Source organism: Numida meleagris, chromosome 3 (assembly GCF_002078875.1).
Source record: "Numida meleagris isolate 19003 breed g44 Domestic line chromosome 3, NumMel1.0, whole genome shotgun sequence".
In the NCBI taxonomy this organism is placed as follows: Eukaryota; Metazoa; Chordata; class Aves; order Galliformes; family Numididae; genus Numida; species Numida meleagris.
In genome coordinates, this window is record NC_034411.1 from 40,940,093 (window position 1) to 40,955,234 (window position 15,142).

Here is a 15,142-nt window from a genome sequence, read left to right on the forward strand (position 1 = left end):
TCAAGCTGCACCAGGGGAGGTTCAGATTGGGTATTAGGAAACATTTCTTCTCAGGACGAGTGGTGAGGCACTAGCACAGGCTGCCCAGGGAGGTGGTGGAGTCACCATCCCTGGAGGTGTTCAGGAAACATGTGGCTGTAGCACTGAGGGATGCAGTTGGTGGGCATGGTGGGGATGGGCTGATGGTTGGACTAGGTGGTCTTAAAGGTCTTTTCCAACCTCAGTGATTCTGTGATTCTATGAGAGGTGATAAGGCAGGGCAGTGCAGCATACAGGGAGCTGTAGGTGTAGACATGCAGGGGCTGGCAAGGACACAGGAACCCTAGGGCTGCCCAAAACCACCCCTCAGCCAAACAGCATGGTGCAGCAAGGTCAGGTATAGCAGGCCCCTGCATGACGCCACATTGTGGCACCTCAAAATGCAACACCATGGTGATGTTTGACTGAATTTCTCCCATGCTTGCCCATATGTGCCACCACGGGTGCTGCAGAGGGGAGGCTTGCCCTCCTTGTCCCCCCTCACCACAGAGGGCCGCCCAGCCATGTGCAGAGGAACGGGGCCGCAGCCCTCGGCCCTCGCATCTGTAAGGGCCAGAGCCCAGCCAGACCAAGGTGCCGGACTCAACGGGCTGGCGGATCAGAGGGCCCGGCTGTGCTGCGCAGGGGCTGCTCCGCGTGCACGCACAGGGGCCGAACATCTGTCAGGCAAACAAAAAGCAACCCAAGCGGAACAAAAGAGAGGATTATTTTCACTCAAGTTCTTCTTCAGTCGCAGCAGGCAACGCTCAAGCCGTTCTCGCATTCAGACACTAAGGCCTTATGGGGTACGGGCTGTCCGGGAAATGCCAAACGCTGTTACCAGAAGACAAAAGAGGGGGGAAAGAAGAAGAAAAAAAAGCAGATATGGAGAATGCGGAATGTGTGGTTGGGTCAGATTGTGCAGGAGGGCGGCAGAAGGGGCACTGGTGAGAGAGCAAGGAGAGGGAGGGGAAAAGGACAGGGTGGTGATGTGCTCAAGAGAAGGTGACAGAAGATGGTGCTGGTCCTTGAAAACAAACACTGCTGAGCACATCAGCCACGCCACGTGGCACTGAATGCTGCTGCTTGGCTCTGAGTTCACCTGGAGGGGCAGAGGGCACGGAGGCAATGCCTGTGCCTCTCCCTTGTGCTTGACACTAGGGGCACTCACCTGTAAATACCAGTCCATGGCATGCCATGTATCCATTCCTTTTACTGCCTCTCTTTCTTGTCTGTTCCTCTGGTCCTTATCAAACTTCCAGAGGAGCATTGTGCAGGAAGAAACAAGAGCAGACTGCTGTGGCAGAAGGTAAAGGATACCATCTTCCCTATTTCGTTGCATAACATGCTATACTGGTCCCTTGCCATAAAACTTTTTCTGAGGATACTGTTTCTCATACAAAACAGTTTTCTCTCCTTTAAAAGATCAACTTTATAGGTTTTTTTTTTTAAATTATTTACAAACATATCAGCAAAAACTCTTGTTTCTGCACCCTCCTCCCAAGCCAGAGTTGTCAACCATTATGGCTTAGGATGCTACCTGCACATACCTCAGGGCTTGCAGAGAATAATCAAAACAAACTTGATTGCTTTAGCTTTAAGGACAAATGTTAGCAATATCCTAACCATAAGATAAGAAGGTATTGATCTCTTATTGATGACCTATATGAGAACTGCTTGCAAAGGGTAAATAGAGGACTCCTGAAATTCCTGAGACATGACCAAGCCAGATATACTTTTCATAAAAAACTGCAGCCTGGGAAAGCTGCAGGTGAGTAACTGCGGATCAAGGACAGTCAGCAGCAACCCAGACAGGACAGGAGCACAGCCAGGAAAGAGGCTCTGATCCTGGGCTTTTTCCCCAGAGGGATGCTGGGTCAGACAGCCCATAGCCCCACAAGAGAACTCCTGACAGTAGTATAAAGTGCAGGACTGGTGAAGCTCGGTTAAGGATATGTCCAAGACTAGCTTATGAATTACTTTGTTTTAGCAGGAGAGTTCAGTCTTTCCAACCTCTTGTGAGCCCTGTCAGTATTCAGAGACACAGCCCAGGTATGTGTGTAATCTGTGTAGGATACGTGCAGGGGGCTGGATGTGCCCTCCATGCACAGACCTGTGGTGTAGTGTTCCAGCTATGGCTGTTGCTGCTTGAAACACCTGCTCCAGCAACACTATAGGAAGCCTTGTGGGGTCAGTGAGCCTGGCTTTGCAGCATCCATGGTTCTGGGGGTTTCCTCACTTCCTGTGAGGTTGCTCCACAGAAAAAGACTGCTCTGGAAGACATGGGTCAGGAAGAAGGCCCATGAAGAAGACCATGAAGAAGGTCATGGCTCAGCAGAAGGCTCCGGGTGACCTGGGAGTTGAGACAGGCAGAGATGTGCTCTAAGACCAGACCTTACCTATGGGTATGATGGTTCCTGGTTTTTCTGGAGTCACAGAGCACCCTGGTCTCCCCTGCAGTCTGTCTCAGCCCTTATCAAAGGGCTTTTAATTGACACAGTAAAGACACATTACAAAGACAACACCAATGTGCAATGTTACTATGACTTTACAGACTACTAACCGTGGTCTCTCAGACTGGAGCTTGAGACCTCCTGCTCTGAGTGCCTAAGAGAGAAAAAGGATGAACTGGTGGCTCTCAGACAAACAGCTGTGACGCGTGCCATCACAGTAAGTTCATGGTGGCTGCAGTTTTGACAGACTAAGTCAAAACAGAACCGAACAATCAGGGCAAGTTTTTGTCTTGTGGCTGCAATGAATTCCCTGGTGGCTGCATGTGGCCACTGTTATTGTCTGTGGGAGTCACTGCCCTAAGAGAAGAATTCTTCAACAAGTGAACAAATAACTCAATTAGAAATGAAAGCAGTACATTCCTGAGAGGAGCTCAGCAGCCTCTTCTCCCAGTAGCAACAGTGGAAGTTCCCAGGCTTTGCACCTCACAGCCTTCAACCCTACACCATGGCTCCTTGTTCCCCTTCAGCAGATGACACCTACCAGGGAGTGCGACTGCTTCACAACAACATGCCAGCTTGTCTCTTTCGGGTACCATTTGTTGGGATATGGCAATGCACTTATTTTGGTTGGTCAAACTTCAGCTTAGAAAAATAATCCAATTACACACAACAAAACGGAAAGAGAAGGGGAGAGGAGAGCAGATTTATGAACTGATGAATGAGCTTTTTTGTTGAAAAATAATTACTGAGTACTCACTTTGTGGGTGAGCTTGGTCTACCAGGGAGAAGGAAAAATCAGTAGTGTGGGATCTAAAAACAGACAAGAAATCAAACTCAAGCAATTCGAGACTGATCAATCTGAATCATGGGATGAGTGCAGATATAATGACTTTCCTCCAAGGTATGAAAGAGAGAGAAAAGTATTTTTGTTAAATGTATTCAGTGGGTATGGGAAGCAGGGACCTCCTGCAAGGAAGAAAATGTCCTTTGAGTGTATGTCGTGGTAATCTAGTACTGAAAAGCAGAAGGGGTGAAGGAATTGTGAACAGCTGGTAAGTGGCAGCCCTGTGCTGAAAGAATAAAGTGTGGAGGAGGGGAGAAAGCAATTAAAAAGGGGGGGAAAAAAGAGGGGGGGAGGGGGGCTAAAATGGAAACTCCTGATTTCAACAGTAAAATAAAAACAAAACAGAAAAACAAAACAGATGTGTTGGGAGTGCATTGTCAAACACCAGATTCCCGTGGATCCTAAGAGCTGCAGAAGCCATTGTCCTCTGTTGGGGATGGGGGCCATAAAAAACAACATGCTGGGCTGGGAACGTAACTGCTGTGTGCTCTCTCTCACAATTCTCAGCTAAACCCAACACAGCTCTCTACTGAACACAAAGGATGCTCCAGAGAGAGTGAGTGCAGCCCTGACCAGTTGACCTGTGAGCGCTCACCTTCCTTAAAAAAATCCCAGAGGTAAAACAAATGATGCAATTTAGGGCTTTTACGTAAGGAACAAGCAATAGCTCTGTGGCAGGGTGTGGGACAGAAACCCATTGCCAAACACATGGTGACATTTGGGATGGGATGGCTGCAGGTGGCCTGGGCACGTGCCTGGCACTGTGCTCTGCACTGGGGGTTTGTGTGCTCCTAAAGCTACACTTCTATCAGCGGAAATGGAGGCTTATCTCAGGCTTGGGCAAGGCACACCGACTTTGCCCTGCCTTCTTCAGGTACCAGAATAGCTCACTGAGGACCTGCCTGCGGCCAGGGCGAGTGCAGCACGTGCTGCTCACTGATCCACCGAGCTGAAGATCAGGGGAAATACTGTGTGCCGGGGCACAGCAGGAGATCCTGCACTGCTGCTTTCAATTCCCTGGTGAATGTATTTCTCCCACTGCTGGTTGCTGGGCAGGAACTTCAACCTTTCTGAGCAGGTAGATGCCAACACTTGCCATGAAGGTACATGTGGTTGGTACTAGGCTTTAGATGGCTGGTTGCTGACTTTTCCAAATTACCTTTCGTAGACCTCTTACAAGAAGCCAGATTCGCTGCTCAGGAACCAGGTGCAGTGTTTGTACTGGTTTGGACACATCTAGGTTTGTTCATAAACGTAATTCAACACCAATACACAGCAACAACTTCAGCTCAGCATTCCTTAAATCACAGACTACCCAATACCAGGCGGACTGTCATTCCTTGCTTGCCCAGTTCTTGCTCACCACTACTGACCACTGTTGGAAGCTAGATACCAACTGAGAAAGATCTTCCCTGAGCCAATGGGTATAATCTTGTTTCCCTGTATTTTTCACTAGACCTTTGCAACTTGGCATACCAAGTGATCAAAATCAACTTGCCTTTGAAATAAATGCATTACAATTACATTTATCCAAAGCTCCACATTAATCTAATTGCAACAGACTTCAACATGAATATTTAGAATATAGACTTCAGAATATTTAAGCTTCTAAAAAGGATTCTGCTCATGGCTGCCCTCATCATTTTTAGGGCACAATTGACAGGGATCTATTTCAAGACACCTCCCCTTAAAAAAAAAAAAAAAAAAAGAGAGAAAACTACCTTAATGGTGAGGCAGGGAGTGACAGCAACAGACAAAAGGTCATTGCTTTTTTGTTCTCCACATCTGAAGCAAATACACAGAACTCCATTGTATGACTTTTCCACTCACAGCATTGTCTCCCTTGACCCCATGCACATCTGCAGCCTCTGTTATCTCTGCATAACAGCTGTTCCATCGCTGATTATGCGCCAGCTCCAGTTTAGTCTGCCTAAGGTGCTGTGAAAATCCCCCAGGTTGCTGCGTTTTCTAATGCGAATTCAAGATGAAGCCTAAAACTGCTGAAAAAAAAAATCAGATAAATAATGGATAAGTCTTATTTGATAGTTTGTTCAGTTATCTCTAGCAAGTAAGTCTATATTTCAAAAGTTTGGGGATCTTTAAATCCCCGCTACTCTTGCCTAAATCCATTTGTTTAAAATTCAGCTTTTGACAACAAAAAAAAGAAAACGCAGTCAGCACAGGGGAAAGAAGTAAGCTCTTCAGATATATGATTTGCAGGAGCAGAATTTGAAGAACAATTAATTACTGAGGATTTCCAGTTAAAAGAGAGTGACTGAAGGGATGGGATACATGCAAAACCCGACCCCTTTGAATGCAAATGCTCCTTGATCTTTATTTGGGGCAGAGGAAGTAATTTCTGTCTTCTCACGCTTGCTATGAGAAGCACAATTCAGCATGCACCCCCTTCCCAGGTAATTCATCTTCTATGCCCCTCTACATCCCCTCCCCATCTCATTTTCCACCTCTGCCACTCCCCAGTTACGGATGCTCACATTCCCACATGGGTGCTAAATCCCACCAGTCCCTCTGTCAGAAGGATAAGGATGGAAGAGGATTTCTTTGATCTCCAGGGCTCTTTCATGGGTCGTTTCAGAGGCGAGGATGGAAGAAGGTGAGGATTTCCAGTTTATCAGCAAGGTGTCGATGGCCACCAGATTGCTGGGAACATAATAGAGGACAATCCTGTAAAAAAAAAAAAAAAAAAGAGCTGCTTTGTAGCCCAGCACTAAGTTGTTAATGAGCTCCTGGTGTAAATGCGTCGGGTGCAGGGGCTGTACCTAAGCAGGTGGCTCTGCAGTGACAAGCAGCCCCAGTTATCTACTTAGGAATAAGTTGTACAGCTCCCGTCCCTGAATCTCTGCATGCTCACTGTGTGAGTTTAGCAGCAGCGCTGCAGATCCCCCAGCAGCGAGGTGTATTTCCAGAAGTGTGGGCCCACCTTACAGACTATGGAATTGCAGGCTATCCCGCAGAGCTGGCCCTGAACCCTGCTACCCGTGGCCCATTTGCCCTGAGGCCATCTGCAGAACAGCTGCTCAGAACGGGCTGCTCTTTGATTTCTCCCATCGTAAAGGTGCTACGCATGCACAAATGAGGAAGGCAGCAGCAGCGTGCCTATCACAGCACAGAGCACTGCACCTCATATAGGATGCAGGCAAGCCTACTGAAATGATACAGAGGGATAGAGTTAAAGGTAAATATTAAACCTTTGTCCTAAATTGCCCAATTGGATTGCAAAATGGACTTTTTTTCATGCTCGCAACTTATCTTTTATCTCTTTCAGTCCATCTACATCACATCCCTTGCAATTACATTACACTCCTTTGTCTGTGAGCCAAGAATTTGCTGAGAACTTGCAAAATCCTCACCCCCAATTGTTTACCTGTTTTGTACAGCATTTCTGCCTTTCTTTAGAAAGCAGTTCTGCTATAGCCGCCTTCTGTTAGACAAAATTATGCAAATTGCATAGATTAAATTGCTGTATAATGGTTGATCAGCTTTTCCTTATTGTTTGCCATTTGTTACACAGGATTTGCGTGCATTTAAGAGTTTTATGTGTTTAATAGTTATTTAAGAGGCTTAGCATAGCTAATACCTTCAAGCAGTTCTATCCTCTCAGACTGCAGAGAAGTAAAGGGTACCTCTGTTTTCACTGGCTTTGACTCTGGGAGTTTGTAAAAATTGTTTTAAAAGCCCAAGTGGCCAAGGAGCTGGGGAGAAAGCAGTGGTGTGGTGACGTTATTTCAGTGTGCTGCTGTTTACTGGAACGACCCCTGTCCTCTGCTGATAAAGGGAGCTATGGAGCAGCCCCGGCCCCAGCCTCAGCTGGAGGAAAGGGCCCCGCAGGATCCATGCCATCCTGCTCATCTCCAAATTCCACATCGTTCAATTATAGCCTGTTGCCATTCATGTACATGCAAAAGCCTTGGATTCGCTTTCACACGAGCGTAGGCTCATAGTGCTGCTTGAGGCTGTTTGCAAGCGAACACGGAGGCATTTCCTCTAAGTTGCCAGATCCTGTTCTCGTTAACATGTTGCCAACGCATTAATCATATCCCAAACCTCATGTGCCCCCGAGCAGACCTTCCCTCTCGGATGCCTCATCCCCATTCCTTGACAGACATACTTTCATCTCTCTCCGACTCCCTACACATCCCTGATCTCCTCCACAGCCTGGGCAGTGCCAGCAGGCCTGGGGGGGGAGCCAGGGGGCAGGGAGCAGCTCGCTGCCATGCAGCTTCCACGCCAGCAGCAGGGCTGAGGCCGCTCGGCAAAGCACACACAACTGCTGCATTACCTACAGCTTTTCTGTAAGCAATTAACTGAAGAAGTCAGGTTTGGTTTTCTTAAACAAATTAGCCTTTTAGTATTGAGTTATACACACCGTTGAGAAAACAGAGAGTAAAGTAAATACATGCTTGAAAAGCAACCCTTCTCCCATGCAGCCCCAGAGAGTACTCACACATTTGCCCACTGCAAACAGATGGGCCATTTTCTTGCGTCTCTATTAGGTAATAGGCTCAAGCTGTGAACAAATAAAGCAGAAAACAACCAATATGCCAGTGTGGTAATTTTGTCTTCCTGTAGGTGTCCCTCTCGGTTGCAAAAATGAGCCAGGCCCAACTTTTCCATTTCTTATTTTGTTTTGCTAACAAAGACAGGTTGCAACCTCATTCTTGTGCAAAACAAACTCTATTTTTCACAATAATGCATACCTAAGAAGCAGTGACTAAGCCACGAGCTAGCCCTGCTTGATAAGCCATTTGCATATATATTCTTTTTTTTAGACTGCTGGATTCTCCTTTAAACCCACATCATAGTCCATGTTACTACTGACCCTACTACGCCCAGAACCAGTTTCTCTAATGTACATATGAATACACACAGTACATGTAGTTATTTGTCATTTGCATGACCTTTCCTGCTCATGGTAGATGGTGTGTTTCAGCTCAGGACAGGATCTGTCTCAGGCAGCACAGACCTAATAAACTCCTATCACACATGAATTGTTTGTCATTGCTTTTATACACAGGACTGTTTCCATGCTTGCATGAGAATTGTCAGGGGGACCAAAACGAAAGGTAACCACATCTAAATAGGTCTAGCTATTGACTAAAACACTGCAGTGTGGAGAAAAAGATTCAGTATCATTTTTTCCAAGGTACTTCTGGTCCAAATTTGCAGTTTGACATTTTTTGCCTAGGATGTCTTTGTCCCTTGCAGGGCTGAATGCTTCAACCCAAGGAGGAGCAAGTGCTGAGCATCAGAGGGGGTTGCGCACTTCTCAACGCACATTGAAGAGTTTTTAATGCAGTCAGGCCTACGCTCAAGAGATGTAAAGGTTCTTCTCTTTAAAGTCTAACCTGATTAGAGTCACTAGTATGACTCTTAATTTACCACTATCGACCAATCTCTCCTATTGTTACAACCTTTCTTTCTTTCAGGAGGACTCTTTGGGAGCTTTTCACGTAGTTGTTAAATGCTCTTGGTCACAAAGTTTGCTCAACGTTCCCTTGATCGTGTCATTGCTATGGTGTAAAATTGAATTACTTTTACAATGCATGCTGTACTCTAGCAAAGGGAAGCCTTTTCCCACAGTTAACAGAGGTGGAAGGCCTCAAAAAAAAATGAATGAAGGAGCATACCAAAAAAAAAAAAAAAAAAGAAAGAAAAAATGAATTTTCATTAACAAGAAAAAGATTTTTTTCTCACCTTTTCCTGAAATGTGAGGAAGGCAAGCTCAAAGGGCTCTTTGGTATGTATCGTCCAGCCACGCTATCTCACTCTTGAAAGAGAAATGGATTGACTTGCTGGAAAGGAATTAATAATAATTAAATATAAATTATTTGCAGTTTGCTTGATTTTTTTTTTTGATGGTGGTCATAGAATAAGCACCAAAGTCTTGTCTTCCTCAGAGAATCAAGAACACAAACAGTTTCTCCATAGCTGATGAGGGATGTGCAATGTTTATAGAGCTGCAGGTCACAAAGTTAGTTTTCATCTTGTGCCATTTTTGGAGGATTTGATACCAAATGGCTAAGGTTTCCAAAGCAGAAATAAGTATTAAAATCAGACAAGCCTACACACAGAGCATGATCTGGGGCATGAAGTAACTCCTGAAAAATAGTCACTCAGAACTTCTTTTGTATACAAAGGTATTCTTAGACCTTGTTATGCCCTATGGTCTTAACTGTGCATATAGTCCTTCTAACCCCAGAAGAACCCATCCACACACTCCATCCTAGCAAACGCGTCAGGTTTTTTTATTCCTTTTGCACTGTCTAGAAGATCTCAATCAGCCCTGCTTCTTCCAGGATCTCATTATACACTTGTAACACAGTACAGCATCAAGACTGTACTCACACTCCACTGCTTCATGCTGGAGATAGCAGATACTTGCACCCATTCTTTTCTTTGGTAACTCAAACCTAGTTTCTAGTGCCCCAAAAGTCCTGTTGCAGTTCAAGATAGTCCCATGCAGTTTCACTGCTGTCTATTCTGTAAAAAAGGCTATGCTGCTACATCACTGTTGAGCTACCAGGTATATACTGTGCTCTACGTACTCTGGTGAGCTTGTTTCCCACCTGCCAGGGTGACTTCATTGTACCACTAATGGCAAAGGCAAGAAAGGTGTTTGTGGGAAGCTGCTTCAACACTGGCAGGACTGCACTGCCCTAGGATGCTGGCAGAGCACATGTGGGAAGACATGATCTTCTCTTCTAAGAGAGACCCCCAGTCATCCAAGCAGCACAAAGAACAACGGGAGAAGCACCTTTTGACTTGCATGGTTTTCATGTTTCTTTTGCATTCCCTGGATTTTCTAAGGCAGGCTGTGCATACTAAAGTGTCACCACTTGCACTTAAGGACTTGAGGTGCTAGCGCTACGCTTGTTCACATCAGTGTGAGAGGGACCCCACAGCAGGAAGTCAGCTCTTTCTGACCTCTTTAGAAATGTGTGATAATCTTATAGTGCACTGACACTTTCTCCCTCATCTCTCTCCCAGCCTCTAATTTCTCTTCAACAAGGCTATGTTAGTCTCTGCATTTTGTTGCTGCTGCTGACACAGCTCTCCTTTCTCTAAATTTGCTCTGTTTCACACTTCACTGTTCCATACCATTGCACTCTTCAGCGTTTTGTGGAAAGGTTTAGATGTCCACTTGACACCTAGCCTGCTGAGCAGTGCTCTTCAAGATGCTTTTTTCCATATACTTTAGAAAAGACACATTTGACAATAGATATGCATGCTTTTTTATGTTCTCTTTCTTTTCTTCATCTTCCCCCCCCCCTCTTGTAAGGATTGGTCTGTATTTACATTTTGCTTTTATGCATCACACTCCTCTTGTTGTTAATACCTACATTTAGAGCCAGATTAATTTTCTCATATTTTTTAACACAATTTTTTTTCACCAAATGTCCCAAACCTGAAGAATTTACCAGGAAAGGAAAGCCCCAAGTTCAAGTCCCTCTATGAAACTCACATTCAAAGTGTGAATCCACATCTCATATGAACACACTCACCAGCAAAATGATGTTTGTTCTATGCACATGTTTGTCTCAATTACAAATCTACCACACAACCTTTGAAAGATTGCTTTATCTCAATGTTCAATAAAGTTGAAGGATCTGCAAAGAGTTTCCTGCCCAGCTCTGTTTATATCATTGTAGTATCTGAGTGCCACTCAGAGATTGATTAATTTGCTCATGCAATCCTGCAAATGAAGCAGTAATAGATCAAGCTGGGTTTCGAGTTAGGAAATAAAGACACAGAGGACAGGTTAAGCAATTTTGCCAAGGTAATACTCAAAATATCCATGTGCTCCCTGGCAAGATTCTCTCTCATGCCAGGCAAAGCTTTATCCCAAACTGATCATTTTTAGTTAAGGATGTGGCAATATTTATTCTATTTCCTGATACCAGAGCACTGAGACTTACTGAACTTTCCATTAAGGCTGTGTATAAGCACTAAAGTCTTACAGTGTTCATCTGGAGTAGTGGTCACTATTTTGTCTCTCCTGTAGGCTGTGACACTGAAGGACACATTGGAAAGGCAATGTGCCCAAAACTGTGCTGAGAATCAGCAGTGAAAGTCCTCATCCCACCACATGCACAAATTGGGCCCCCTGTGGAGGACACCAGGTTTCCAGGCTCCTTTTAATTTGGTTTAAACACTGGATGCTAATACCTCTGTGTACATTATTAATCCTGGTGAAGATCAGCATTTTCCTCTTTAGTGCAACAGAGGTACTTTAAAACCCACCAGGATTTACACACCACACGTGGGCCTCCCTTAAGAAGCTCAGCTGTAAAAATAATTCTCATCACACATTTCAAAGTTGACTGTGGTGTTAAACACAGCAGACATTTGGTGAAGTATACTCCTGGACAGGACCAAGTAGTTGTTAAGCGTGCTACGAAACTGTTTTCTCGTTCAAACAGAGGCCATCAAAATAGGTTTTGAATTAGAACTCACTGGGTTTTCTTCACTCTTTCATCTTGTCAGGAAATCTCTGTGAACTTCCCTCCTCTCCATTTGCTTTCCTTCCCTTTTCTCTGCTGTCATTTACCAGCTGGGCTGTTTTCTTCAAAGTACTCTCTAAATGTCACAACCACCGAACAACCACAGCAAATAATGGAAATGCCCTAGTAACTCTTCCCAAAGCACTTATACACCAACACTGAATAATTTGACCTGCTCTTATTCTTGGGAGCATATTTCATTTTAGAGGCAGAGGAAAGGGAACGGTTTCAAGAAGATTTTGTTCCCTTTTCTCTTGGTTCTCTTTTGATGTAAGATAGCTCTACAAACACGAACTAGAAAAACCCTACAACCCAAACCAGATGCCACTGAGAAGCAGCGTGCTAGCTAAAACAGAATGAGGAACATTCCCATTTAAAGTGCTGTTGTATATTCTTCAGTGTGTCTCCCTGACTATAAGAAAATTACTTAGAAGTTCTCGGGGACCTCTGAAACTAATTAGCCATAAAAATAAAGAACTTGGATATAGCAAAGGTACATCTGCTTATCTGTGAATGTAGGGTTTCACCTGGGAAACAGTTTGTAAGACAGGATTTCAGGTAGAATGCCAGCTCTAACTTTGGTTTTAAAACCCAGAAGCCTTTCAAAGAGCCATGGAAAGGGGTGTTTTTGGCTGTCTGATTCTTTCTAATGTATCAAAAGACACTTGCTCTGAAGGCCTACACTAATAGGCGTTTTACCGTGTTAAAGTGTGTTAAGACTCATTACTTGATTAATCTTGGGATTTCTGTATAATTTCATTCAGTGTTGGTTAAAGCTGTCATCTCTCAAACAATTTATTTCAATCTGTCTCTTTGATCACTGATAAATATGAATTTCGTGGTAGTTTGTATTTGAGATATGCCTGAAACAATATCCTCAAACCTTCTACCAGCTTCTATTCAAGGTCAGAAAATAAATATTTAAGTCAGCTCTTAAGCTTTGAAGATGACCTTACTGCAGTCCCAATAAGACCTCTAGATCTAATCTAGAGCAGATCTTTGATCTCTGCCCTTCTCTTTTACAGGGAGAGAACAATCCTTGATGCAGACTTTCACAATACTTTTCCCTCCTTCCCTTCAGGCTTTTCACTATACTTAATTTGCCTTACCCTAAACAAGCAGCATTGACCTTATCTACTGTCACTGCAGAGACACTTCAAACCTAAGAGTTACTCACTCTGTCTTACAGGTCAGGAGTGAGTAGAAAGTGTTCAATTAAGTATATCACTAAATCCACACCTCTGAAAGCTTATCTGTTCACACATATGGTCTTCTGAGGTGCTTTGCATCTATGGAGAACACAACAGTGGCACTGACAGTGCCACCAAAGCAAAGCCAAGGACCTCCCTGGACATGACTAAAGGGGGAGTATAAGAAAGAAGGGGACAGACTCTTTACTAGGGTTTCTTGCGACAGGACAAGGGGAAATGCTTTTGAACTAGAAGAGGGGAGATTTAAATTGGATATAATTTTTTTTTTTTTTTTTTTTTTTAACCAGAAAGGTGGTGAGGCACTGGAACAGGCTGCCCAGAAAGGTGGTGGATGCCCTGTCCTTGGAGGCATTCTGGACAGGGCCCTGAGCAACGTGATCTAGCTGTGCATGTCCCTGTTCATTGCAGGTTGGACTAGATGGCCTTTAAGTGTTCCATCCAACTCAAACAGTTCTATGATTCTATGACTGAAATATGCAAGTGAAGGAAATTGAAAAGAAACAAACATGGAAGAACACCTCCACAAATTTAGCAACCTAAGTGATCATGTAATGAGGAGAAAAAAGTTTTTCTGTATCCCACTTGAAGACTGACATAACTCTCTTCCTGCAGTGCCTGTTTGGCAGCCTCCCACCAGATCTGCACTGGACACTCCTCTCAGACCAGCCACAGCAGCCCAGAGTTGGAAAACGTTCCTTCCTTTACCATAATTTTGCCAGAAAAAGCCCTTTCTTAGGTAGAACTAAGCCAGCAAAAAGGTTTATTGCTAATTCTGCTCAGCAAACAAACACTGAAGAGAGGATGTGAAGGCTAGTATCTGGTTCAGGGAATGACTACACCAACATTCCCTGAAGGGCAGACGAAGCCTTGCCCTTCTCACTGTGCAGCTGCAGGAGCTATTTGCCTCCCAGACACCATGTGGCATCAGTTCCTCTTCTTAATTAGAAGCAGCATTAGCAGGAGATGTTTGCACACCCAGCCAGCCCCCTCTGTGTCTTACACAACTGCTCAGGAGACAAGTAGGCCCTTGCGATTGCTGAGACTGGCCTGCTTTGCAGGAAATGTGTTGCTGCAATACCCATGCTACTTATATGCTGTAGACCTTTGTCTCTGTAGTCTGTAGGCTTGTGGCAAAGACTTTCTGGGCATGTGTGGTGCCCAGCACAACACAACTCCCCTATCAGCTGTGGTTTCTGAACTCTTACACAAACCGTTGCTAATGATAAGATGTCCTTTGTTCTCAGTGTATAAAAATAAGTAAGCAGTTAAAAGCTTCAAATGTTCAGCTCTGGCTTTCACTCACACAATTGCTAAGTGGTCAGTGCAGTTGGAAAAAAGCAGACCCAAGCCCTTTAGCAGCGCTCTCATTCACCTACCAACCTCTTCTCCATTTTTACTGCAGCCTCTTTGGCCGCACAGAGCTCTTCGCTCAACTGTTAATACACTGAAGGTCATCATTTCCTAACCTGCCCTGTTGGCTTCTTCGTGGGATTTACAAGCTTGCTCCTTCTCCTGGTGATCTGATTTCCATGTGTATGAGATGAGGTGAGAGGTTGGCCACTTCAAAGCCTCGGAAATGGACCCCCAGCACCGGGATGCTGAAAGAAGGCAGAGGAATCAGCATGAGAATGTTATCCTGACACCTTGGCAAGCATGGGAGCCCTCGAAAAAATGTTTATTCAGAGGCTGAGGGATGGCCTAGTTGGGAAACATTTTATTTTTCCACTCGTAGGAGTGTGAAAGGAGGACATGTAAAGAAATTTACGACTTTCAGTTCCCCTTCTGAGATGCAAAAGATGCTACAAAGTTGTGGAAAAACAAAAGGGCTTTGCTGTTCATGGTGAGCTTAAACATGCAGCTTGTTCTTCTGACTGTATTCAGGTAAGATTCAGGAAAAAAACTGATGTTAGCAGGAAGAATATCAGAAAAGAGAGATGTGATTGTACCCAAGCATTCAATACCAAACATTATCCTTCTTTTCTCTGGCTGGGAACGCTGAAGGCATGATACGGTATGGCCGCAGGGCTGTGGAGGGGGTGAGATATCTAACAGTGATCAGTAAATCTGGTCAAGTAATGAAAGTTACCATCTGCC

At 44.6% G+C, this 15,142-nt stretch overlaps 1 protein-coding gene across 4 annotated transcripts in view; it reads right to left on the minus strand.

Annotated features, from left to right (window-relative positions):
• Positions 5,057–15,142, minus strand: part of FAM120B (family with sequence similarity 120B) — a 92,166-nt gene continuing 82,080 nt past the window's right edge. For 2 of the 4 annotated variants that reach the window (XM_021390374.1, XM_021390373.1), the window contains 5 exons: positions 14,515–14,646; positions 9,031–9,128; positions 7,781–7,843; positions 5,811–6,000; positions 5,057–5,315 (listed from right to left, as the gene is read on the minus strand). The gene's annotated coding sequence lies outside the window, so the exon portion shown is untranslated. The remainder of the gene's footprint in view (positions 5,316–5,810; positions 6,001–7,780; positions 7,844–9,030; positions 9,129–14,514; positions 14,647–15,142) is intronic. The other 2 variants (XM_021390376.1, XM_021390375.1) reach the window with 2 other exon arrangements.